This window comes from Anabrus simplex, chromosome 3 (assembly GCF_040414725.1).
Source record: "Anabrus simplex isolate iqAnaSimp1 chromosome 3, ASM4041472v1, whole genome shotgun sequence".
NCBI classification, from domain to species: Eukaryota; Metazoa; Arthropoda; class Insecta; order Orthoptera; family Tettigoniidae; genus Anabrus; species Anabrus simplex.
Window position 1 is genome coordinate 488926706 of NC_090267.1, and position 11773 is coordinate 488938478.

At 43.0% G+C, this 11773-nt stretch overlaps 2 non-coding genes across 2 annotated transcripts; both read right to left on the reverse strand.

Annotated features, from left to right (window-relative positions):
- Positions 1-6935: 6935 nt before the first annotated feature.
- On the reverse strand, positions 6936-7025 carry TRNAI-UAU (transfer RNA isoleucine (anticodon UAU)). Its single transcript is given in 2 exon segments — positions 6936-6971; positions 6988-7025. It is a non-coding gene; the product is annotated as a tRNA-Ile (tRNA).
- A 148-nt stretch (positions 7026-7173) lies between these two features.
- Positions 7174-7246, reverse strand: TRNAK-UUU (transfer RNA lysine (anticodon UUU)). The gene has a single exon. It is a non-coding gene; the product is annotated as a tRNA-Lys (tRNA).
- Positions 7247-11773: the final 4527 nt, after the last annotated feature.

Consider the following 11773-nt stretch of genomic DNA (forward strand, 5'->3'; position numbering starts at 1 on the left):
CGATAATCATATGCTCGTGCTTCCTGTGATTGAATCACAGATATTTTTGTGTCACAGATACGCCTGTCACTGATATTCTGAAATATCGCTTAATCTCATCTCTACATACGATACTTTCAGTGTGCCATGGCGCTGTATGTCTCGCTGCAGCGGAAGTTCGGCTCCCCGCCAATGTCCACTGTGCCGATATGAACCGTGTGTGTCTCACTGACCCGTGAGTGCAGCACTCAGCACTGCCTACTGCGAGTCAGCTGAATCGTGTACCGTGAGTTCGCCGTTCCTGTGTATCGATTCACTCGGACACTTGAATGAATCAATACACTGCTCCAATCATACACTCATTAGCCAACACTACTAGACGTAAAGGGATTAAGAAAGAAAGAAAGAAAGAAAGAAAGAAAGAAAGAAAGAAAGAAAGAAAGAAAGAAAGAAAGAAAGAAAGAAATTGTTGGAGGGTTTTGTCTTCCCCCTGAGGTCAAACAAGGAACTGTATGCGAGGGTCGAAAATATTACCACCGTTATGAAGAAACAAAGGTTAACCTCTTACGGTCACCTGAAGAGAATAAATCCGAAGAGACTGGCGCACAAATTGCTCACTCTCCAGGAAAAATGGAAATCTCATCCCCGCTGGCTGAAGGAGATGCACAAAGATATGCGGGTAAATGATATAACACCAGAGGACGTAATGGAGAGGACCATGTTTAGGAAGAAAGTTGCGGGGTTGAGGGATGGTCCAGAGAAAGAACCTGCGGAACATCTCAGTGGAAGAATAGCTGAAAATGAGCATGAGGTTGGAAAACCTTTGGTTACAATGTAAACAAAAGGTGTCAGCCTAAGAAAGAGAAGCAGGTTGCTTCTGTAACCGTAGTCCTTAGTTGGCTCTATCGATGTAAATAAATAAATAAATAAATAAATAAATATGTTATAATATTTTATTTTTATTTAGTCACTTTACCGTCCAGGTTTGGATTCTCCCCTGGACTCAGCGTTGGATCCCACCTCTATCGCCTCAAAAGCAGTGTCCTGGAGTTCTCTCTCCCCAACCTAGGGTGGTGACTATGCAGAGACTGTAACGGACACACTAAAACCGATTCCTGACCGCCCCTACAGATAGCACCTACACTCGAGTTTTCATCAGACAGCTTCAACAAGCGTGCGACTCCAGGATATCCTCCCCGTTCACCTCCCATATTAGCACACTACGCAGCTAATTCATTCATTTCAATTATAGGACCATTCTACGTCTACTCTATCCTCCTCCTCTTTATACATCATACAACATTAGCCAATGTGAATATGCAATCTGCTTATCGATTATTTCAGTACATATTCGATAATCATTTATTTAGAATATTATAACCACATTACTAATTTTGGTTTATTATCTTCTTCTTCTTAACCTGTTTACCCTCCAGGGTTGGTTTTTCCCTCGGACTCAACGAGGGATCCCACCTCTACCACCTCAAGGTCAGTGTCCTGGAGCGTGAAACATTGGGCCGGGAATACAACTAGGGAGAATAACCAGTACCTCGCCTAGGTGGCCTCACCTGCTATGCTGAACAGGGGCCTTGGTGGGGGATGGGAAGATTGTGGAAGGGATAGCCTAGAAAGAGGGAAGGAAGCGGCCGTGGCCTTAAGTTAGGTACCATCCCGGCATTTGCCTGGAGGAGAAGTGCGAAACCACGGAAAACCACTTCCAGGATGGCTGAGGTGGAAATCGAACCCACTTCTACTCATTTGACCTCCCGACGCTGAGTGTACCCCGTTCCAGCCCTCGTACCACTTTTCAAATTTCGTGGCAGAGCCGGGAATTGAGCCCAGGCCTCCGGGGATGGCAGCTAATCACACTAACCACTACACCATAGAGGCGGACCTGGTTTATTATCCCTCTTTTATTATTATATAACACTATACTTGTACTAATAAAACGTCATATGCATGTATTAATAACAATGTTTATATCTTGGAAACCTCATTTTTACTACAATATTACACTATTTTGTTTTTCTTCACTTGTATTTTTTAAGAAGTTATACATCACATTATTGTAAATATTATCATTCTGCACGTGTAAAAAAATTCCTTCGCACACCTCCCTCTCCCTCACTTCAAATTCCCCTCTTCCTAACACTGTTGATCCTTCTCCAACCCACCGAAACTCCTGGCCAGGGTGAAGGCGTAACCTTCAAGGTGGCCTGCCCCTCCCCTTCAGGGAGGGGAATGAAAACTTAAGGGAAAAAGTGTCCTGGAGCGTGAGACATTTGGTCGGGAAAACAACTGGGGAGGAGGACCAGTACCTTGCCCAGACGGCCTTACCTGCTATGCTGAACACGCGCCTTGTGGGGGATGGGAAGATTGTAAGGGATTGGCTTTGAGTTAGGAGAAGAAGTGGGAAACCACGGAAGACCTCTTTAAGGATGGCTGACGTGGGAATCGAACCTCTCTAATCAGTTGAACTCCCGAGGCTGCGTTGACCCAATTTCAGCCCTCGTACCACTTTTCAAATTTCGTGGTAAAGCCGGGAATCGAACCCGGACCTCCGGGGGTTGCAGCTAATCACATTAACCACTACACCACATAGGCGGAATTAATAATAATAATAATAATAATAATAATAATAATAATAATAATAATAATAATAATAATTTTCGACGTTCAAAAATATACGTTTCAGAAACGCCGAGGAGCCAGGATTTTGTCCCTCGGCAGTCATTTTCTCGTACCGGTTTACGCTCGTGCTCTACTGTAAACAACTGATCCATTTTCTTATTGGAATTTTTATTTATTTATTTATTTATTTATTTATTTATTTATTTATTTATTTATTTATTATGGAGTATGGCGTCCAGAGAGCCCTGGTGCCGGTCTTTCGAAGTGGTGACCTGCGCATCATTGAAGATGGGGGCCTACCTATGGTGAATTATACTATCGAAAACCCATTCCCAGAGCCAGATGAGTAAACCAATGAAGGTTAAAATCCCTCACCCAAAGGCCAGCACTCCGATTAACCGACGGTGAGTTGTTGAGTGTTTAGCACGTAATTATCTTGTCCTAGCCAAGGTCAGTAGATTTTGGGGAACAGTGAATTCACAGCATGTTATGTCGGTCGCGCTGGCATGTTACAGAATCGTGGTAAACTCATAGACAAACAAAACTTGAAGATTTCCTTGGCATCCTTCCTATCCCATCTACGTGGAGTTCTAAGTTTCGCTACTCGGGGCGCTGACTGGAGTTATAGTGCTGCGACCTGTTAGCAAGAACGGAAAGGAAGAATTAGCGCGGAAGTTGATCAGGCAATAATTCAAAGACATAACAGTCAAGGTTATATAACACAATCATTATATCCTATGAAAAACGACCGAGTTGGGCGTGCGGTTAGGGGCGCACTGCTGTGGCCTTGCAACCAGGAGATAGTGGGTTCGAGCTCCACTGTCGGCAGCCCTGAAGATGGTTTTACGTGGTTTCCCATTTTCACACCGCTTCCTCCCACCCCTAGTTCGTTCCCATCCCATCGTCGCCATAGGACATATCTGTGTCGGTTCGACGTAAAGCCAATTGTGAAGCTCCTGTACAAAGAAGAGTAGACGGGAACATTAGACAAAAGGAATTACAAGAAGAAGAAGAAGAAAATACAATATTTAGATCGAATGAAGCAAAACAAGGAAGCGGAAAGTGAGGGATTTATTTTAAGTTTATAGCTAGAGTCCGGAAGATAAGCAAAATGTCCTTTTTACCTGGATGAATTTATCGAAATGCCACCCAGAAACAAATAGGTTTCCGTGCATTTGAGAACGGTAAGGCCAGTTATTACCAAGAAATGTTTAGCCTATTTGAGCTTCCGTAGCCTATTTGATCATTTATTGCCTTTTTTCGTTGTGGTTATTTTCTGCTGTTAGTTATGTCTTAACATCAATCAATGGAAAGAAAAAATATTTAATTCCAAAGTACTGTATTAATAATAAAGAAAAAATCTTTTAGTTTAATACATAAAAACTACTGCTTTTATGGTGTAGTGGTTAGTGTGATTACCTGCCACCTCCGGAGGCCCGGGGTAAATCCCCGGATCTGCCACGAAATTTGAAAAGTGTTACAAGGTCTGGAACGGGGTCCACTCAGCCTCGGGAGGTCAAGTGAGTAGAGGTGGGTTCGGTTCTCACCTCAGCCATCCTCGAAGTGGTTTTCCGTGGTTTCCCACTTCTCCTCCGGGCAAATGCCGGGATGGCACCTTACCTAAGGCCACGGCCGCTTCCTTCCCCTTCCCTCTCTAACCCCTCCAATCTTACCTTTCCCGCACATGGCCCCTGTTCAGCATAGCAGGTGAGGCCGCCTTGGCGAGGTACTCGTCCCCCTCCCCAGTTGTATCTCCCGACCCAAAGTCTCACGCTCCAGGACACTGCCCTTGAGGTGCTGGAGGTGGGATCCCTCGCTGAATCCGAGGGAGAAACCAACTCTGAAGGGTAAACAAATTAAGAAAGAAAGAAAGAAAGAAAGGAAGAAAGAAAGAAAGAAAGAAAGAAAGAAAGACATAAAAAACATTTTCATAAACGGTGTTTTCATATTACACAAACCTTTACTGAAAACCCAACAAGCCAAATGGTTGAGAGGGTTGCCAGTTCCTGTCCTTGCTACGTAAAATTAATGCTTCCAAAATGGTACGTATCGGCAAAAACAGGGAAGGACCATGAAGAGCGTGAAACATGAAAGACTCCCTAGGCCTCGTCGGGATCGGAAAAGAACAAGAGTTGACCAAGGGAGGTCAGACACCAAAGGTGAGATGGAGTAACCTCACACAAATAAGCACCGCCAGTCTCAGCTAGAGAACGGTGGTCGCCAAACCACACTCCCAACTTGAGAGGCCCTGGTTCCCCTTTTAGTCGCCTCCTCTAACGACAGATAGGTGATATCGTCGACGTTATTCTATCATCCCCACCCACAGGGGATGTAAGATTAAGTACTAAAATGGGATGCAGATGTGTGTTATGTCGCTTACATTAAAACATTTTTGTTATTTTAGTGCCCATTTTTGTAATTATAAATGTTAAGGGCATGTTTGCCTGCCTGTTTTAACAAAAGTAAATGCCTGCACTTCCGGGCTCTAATTATAGCTGTATAGGTCTGGCAGCCAGTATTCTAGGTGTTTTTAACCCTTGACTCAAACTGAGCATCAACGTTCAGAAATTCTCTTGTTCTTCTTCTTAGTCAGTTTGCCCTCCAGGGTTGGTTTTTTCCCTCGAACTCAGCGAGGGATCCCACCTCTACCGCCTCAAGGGCAGTGTCCTGGAGCGTGAGACACTGCCGGGGGATACAACTGGGGAGAATGACCAGTACCTCTCCCAGGCCTTGTTGGGGGTACAAATGGGGGAAGGAAGCGGCCGTGGTCTTAAGTTAGGTACAATCGCGGTATTTGCCTGGAGGAGAAGTGGGAAACCACGGAAAACGACTTCGAGGATGGCTGTGGTGGGAATCGAACCCACCTCTACTCATTTGACCTCCCGAGTCTGAGTGGACTCCGTTCCAGCCCTCGTACCACTTTTCAAATTTCGTGGCAGAGCCGGGAATCGAACCCGAACCTCCGGGGATGCCAGCTAATGATACTAACCACTACACCACAGAGGCGGACGTTCAGAAATGTTAATACTTATAAATGGAAAAAAAAAACTATTGTTATTTAAGTTGAATATGAACTACATAGAAGGAAGTCTAGAATAGCTAAATAGGTTAACTTTTTTCTTTTCAATACCGGTATTTTTTTAAGCAGTGATTGATAAAAATCAATAATGAAAGATAACCTCTTTACAATTTTTATGTTTATGAAGTTCCCTTGTAGGAGACATGTCAACCTATTATATTCAACCATCTTCGATTAACGAGTAGTGTTCCCAGTGTTCGCGCGCGGTACTTGAATGACAGTAGCCAAGAAAATCCGTCCGGAGTCGAGTTCGAGCCTCACTTGGAAAAAATTTCAAACTGACCAATTACTCCATCTGCCCTTACGAGTCAACGTACATTTGTTTCTAATTTAAAAGTGCATGAGCAAAATTGTAATTCATATCAACATTTACCGGAAAATCACAGAATATCCTCGGACATAAAGGACGGCGCACACGGTGCAATTTTGCGATGTCTACCCAATTTAGTAATAATATTCAGCAGCATAATTACAATGTATTATTATGCCGAAACGGAAATGCCTATCGTATATCGTATATCACGTTCGTATATCACGTTCACTTAAAATATCAACAAGTAAACGCCTCTTCTCATCATCATCATCATCATCATCATCTGTTTACCCTCCAGGTTCGGTTTTCCCCTCGGACTTAGCGAGGGATCCCACCTCTACCGCCTCAAGGGCAGTGTCCTGGAGCTTCAGACTCTTGGTCGGGGGATACAACTGGGGAGTATGACCAGTACTTCGCCCAAGCGGCCTCACCTGCTATGCTGAACAGGGGCCTAGTGGAGGGATGGGAAGATTGGAAGGGATAGGCAAGGAAGAGGGAAGGAAGCGGCCGTGGCCTTAAGTTAGGTACCATCCCGGCATTCGCCTGGAGGAGAAGTGGGAAACCACGGAAAACCACTTCCAGGACGGCTGAGGTGGGAATCGAACCCACCTCTACTCAGTTGACCTCCCGAGGCTGAGTGGACCCCGTTCCAGCCCTCATACCACTTTGCAAATTTCGTGGCAGAGCCGGGAATCGAACCCGGACCTCCGGGGGTGGCAGCTAATCACGCTAACCACTACACCACAGAGGCGGACTGTTTAAATTGTAATTTAGTTCAAAATTGTCATTGTTTCTTAAAAGTACGACGCAGACTTAAGGAACCGATAATTTACTGGTAACAATTATTTTAATAATAATGGCATTCAGCGTAATCGTTGTTCGTGTAACGTACTGCGGTTGCAGCGAAGATTATTTTAGTAAGTTTTAAAAAATTTCCCCAGGTGAGGCTCGAACTCACAACCCCGGCATCTCTCGGCTACTGTCATATAAGTACCGTGCGCTAACCAATTGCGCCACTGGGGAATCCTCCAGCTGCCCGTTACCATGAGGCTTGGATACTGAAGTCGCGTTCCTTTACCAGATAAAGCAAACTGTTGGAAATTCCAATTGGGATTGTGTTGTCAAGGTCCCGTGAGCTCCGAATATGCTAAGATCACTCATTAAAAATTACCGCCCGAACAGGGACTCGAACCCTGGACCCTTAGGTTAAAAGCCTAATGCTCTACCGACTGAGCTATCCGGGCTCCGTGACCATGGTGAGTCTGTATAACATATCAGCAGCAGTTAAGAGTCCTCACTTAATTCAAATGCAAATTACTTTATTATTTTTCAATGATTCTAAGCTTAATTCAAATGCAAATTACTTTTCAACGATTCTAAGCTCTACAGATTGCTATAATAAAACACTCCGACCTTGGCAAAAGAATGACTGCACATTTGAAGCCTGGGTTGGCGTACTTTAGAGAGTCTATGTTCTAATTTCATGTCATGCGTTTCAAAATTTACTTTCTTACAATTATTTGTATGAATGTTAAATGCAGATAGCTTGCAACGAAATTGTTCTGTTCTTTCTCATGAAGGAATTACGGAGCCACAGATTATCTACTTACTGTTAGCTATCTGGTCTATTGGTGGGAATAATCACTATCCAGCGTTCCATAAGGTCTCGATTGTGTCCCTTTAAGCCTAGAAGATATTTGAAATACTGTATCAATGAAGACTATACTTCACACTGGCTATATATAAATCAATCAAAGACGTTAAAATATAGCCCATTCTTCAGACACGTCAAATGCGCAAGGCGTTTACGTTTTGAGGTCTTGAATTGTTAACCTCCATAGCTAAAAGCACTAAAAGCAATGACGATCTGAGTACGTTCAGGTCCGCCTCTGTGGTGATTAGCTGCCACCCCCGGAGGCCCGGGTTCGATTCCCTCCGGGTTCGATTATCGGCTCTGCCTCAAAATTTGAAAAGTGGTACTAGGGCTGGAACGGGGTCCACTCAGCCTCGCGAGGTCAACTGAGTAGAGATGGGTTCGATTCCTACCTCAGCCATCCTCGAAGTGGTTCTCCGTGGTTTCCCAGTTCTCCTCCAGACAAATGCCGGGATGGTACCTAACTTAAGGCCACGGCCGCTTCCTTTCCTCTTCCTTGTCTATCCCTTCCAATCTTCCCATCCCCCCCGCAAGGCCCCTGTTCAGCATAGCAGATGAGGCCGCCTGGGCGAGGTACTGGTCATCCTCCCCAGCTGTATTCCCCGACCCAGAGTCTGAAGCTCCAGGACACTGCCCTTGAGGCGGTAGAGGTGGAATCCCTCGCTGAGTCCGAGGCAAAAACCGACCCTGGAGGGTAAACAGATAAAGTTCAGAACCACGTCTACATTCGCTAGTTTCAGGGAATTTGAGTCAAACAAGGGATTGTTTGTGCAATTCCGAAATGTGTAAGTGTAAATATGTAAGGTATTAGCATAGTAAGTCAACATCGTCTTAAAATAAAATATCCTACAGGAAATGAAAAGTCTTAGTCTTTTTAAGCAGTTGAATTACTATAATGACTTTTTGAGACTTGCTTTACTTTTCTTTCTGAGTTTTTTCGGACTCAGCGAGGGATCCCACCTCCACCGCCCAAGGGCAGTGTCATGGCTTGTTTTACTTATACCGGTTCATATATTATTTCATCTTATTCCAGTCAGGTGCGGGACAAATGAATCGTCCAGGATCGAGAAGGCAGTGACTGATGATGTTCGCGAGTAATTACCTTGCTCAAGTTTCTGTATATAATAGAGATTCGTAATCGTTACATTAGTGTAAGAGTGATCAGAAGTAAATATTTAGATCACCTGCTACATTCTTGTAAGTAAGATACCTGACATTATTTCCGTGGTCCTTGTGTGAAGTGAAGAACTATACAGATAACCTAAAACCCTTTGTTGACCCACTCAAAATGGACACCTCTGTTGATAGAGGTCGGCATCTATTGAATTCAATGAATGAAAAAATCAATTATATTTTTCGGACTCGGCGAGGGATCCCACCTCCACCGCCCAAGGGCAGTGTCATGGCTTGTTTTACTTATACCGGTTCATATATTATTTCATCTTATTCCAGTCAGGTGCGGGACAAATGAATCGTCCAGGATCGAGAAGGCAGTGACTGATGATGTTCGCGATTAATTACCTTGCTCAAGTTTTTGTATATAATAGAGGTTCGTAATCGTAACATTAGTGTAAGAGTGATCAGAAGTAAATATTTAGATCACCTGCTACATTCTTGTAAGTAAGATACCTGACATTATACCCTTTGTTGACCCACTCAAAATGGCCACCTCTGTTGATAGAGGTCGGCATCTATCGAATTCAATGAATGAAAAATCAATTATATTTTTCCTCAACAGACACCATGCAAGCCAACAAATAATAATAACAACTCCACATCCTAACAGTGCATCAGGTAACCAAATGACAACCGTCACAAGTAGGCCTAGTAACGAACGTAATTCAAGGTTAAGCTATTCTGCTGCAATACAGTCGTACCCCTCCAAAGAACAAGCTATTGTAATCGAATCTCATGACGGGATCAGTATCAAGGATTATGTGCAAGCTATAGGTAAACTTCCAAACCCTAGCAACATTCGGTTTATTTCACGTATATCGAACGGAAGGATATGCATCTTTCTCTCTAGTAAGAAAAATGTCGAAGATCTGATATTGACAAACCCTAAGATCTTAATAAACAATGTATCACTGGAAATACGACCCCTTCTAACAAAAAACAAGCGTATTATATTACCTAACGTCTGTCCTGTGATCCCAAACTATGTTATTGAAGAGGAATTGTTAAAACTCGGTGTGAAAATCATGTCTAGGATTACCCCAATCAGAGCAGGTTTGTCAATTCCAGGATTCTCCCACATTTTAAGCTTTCGAAGACAAATGTACATTCAAAATGAAAACTTTGATAAACTCCCCGAATCCCTTCATCTCGAATACGATGGTACAAACTACTGGATTTACCTATCATCCGAATCACCCACTTGTTTTCTTTGCCATACCGAAGGACATCTGGCCAAAGATTGTCCTAACAACGTATCACTTCCAAAAGATGAATCCTCTTCGAATAATTTTCCTCAGCTCCAAGAGATTTCACAAAAGTCACAGGTCGAAAACCCCAAAACAGACATCGGTACTTCTAGCTCTTCTAGCTCACTCCCAAAAGATAGGCCTACTCATGAAGCTACTTCAATGACCAACCCTGACTTAGCACTTAGCCAAGTCTGTAATGATCCTCCCTCCTCCAGAATTCAAATTGAGAGAGAAATTGCAGCACCTATGGAAACATACGCCACCCCTACAACAGTGAATTTTCCTGGATGTAAAAGGCCAATTTCACTAGCTAGCAGTGAAACAACTAATCCAAATCCTCCTGATAGCAACAAATCCATACTGGCCTCTCCTGAACAAATCGAAAACCGTAAGACAAATCACACTTCCCAGAAACCCAAGACAGACACGCAAAAATCAATAAGTGATATGCTCCTGCCAGTAAAACAAGTTCTGGAAGCCGACCCATCAATATTCCCCCTCAGCTACGTACAGCTCCAGTCCTTCTTTGAAAACACAGTTGGTGCCAAGGATATATCAGAAATTGCTTCAAACTACACACAAGACATAGAAGGTCTTGCTAAAGCCCTTCAGAAACTCTATCCTTACTATACCGATAAAAGCATAAAAAACAAAAGCACTCGAATAGTAAAAAAAACTACTGAAACCCGCCAGTCAAAGTGAAGACCCAACGCATATCAATGTAACGCCAGACTATTCCAGTGACGACAATTCCTTCCCAGTATAACAATGAAGATAAACCTCGTTCTGCTTTTGATCATTATTATGGCAACATTACTCCAATGGAATCTTAACAGTTATCGATCACAGTTAGAATATCTACAACTCCTAATAAACAAACACCAACCATCTGTTATCTGTCTCCAAGAAACAAACTTTCAGAACGACTTTGCCGTCAATCTAAGACTCTACAGTGTCTACCACAAAAATAGAACTAATGTGAATCATGCGAGTGGAGGAGTAGCTACTTATATCAAAAACAATATCTATGCCAAAGTAATTACTGTTAACATTAATTTGGAAGCTGTAGCAATTTCAGTCCATCTACCACCTTCGCTATGTATCTGCAATGTTTATATTCCTAACAGTTATTTGTTTCAAGGTGACGATCTACGAAACCTTATCCACCAACTACCTAAACCATTCATCCTAGTAGGCAACTTCAACAGCCACAACACGTTATGGGGTAGCCATAGTTCTGATGCAAGAGGAAAAGAGATAGAAAAGATACTTGATGAATTGGATTTAATTCTAATGAACTCTACTGCTCCAACTCGCTTTGACAAAGCCCACGGCACCTGTAGCAGTATAGACCTAACCATCTGCACACCGGACGTAGCAACCCTTTACAACTGCTCTGTTTATTCAACACTCCAAGGAAATAGTGACCACTTCCCGATACTAATCAATAATGAAAATTCTTCTGTCAACTCCTCATTTATTAACAAGTCTAAATGGAACTTAAATAAGGCAGATTGGACGAAATTTAGGCAGACAGTCAAAAATCACTTAAAAGACTTAACCCCTCCAAATTATTTCCCTTCTAAGCACATAAATACCATTGTTCAAGATTTTACAGAAGTTCTTGTTAAATCTGCGGACATGAGTGTTCCAAAAGTAATCTCAAATTCGTTTAAGAAAACAGTACCTTG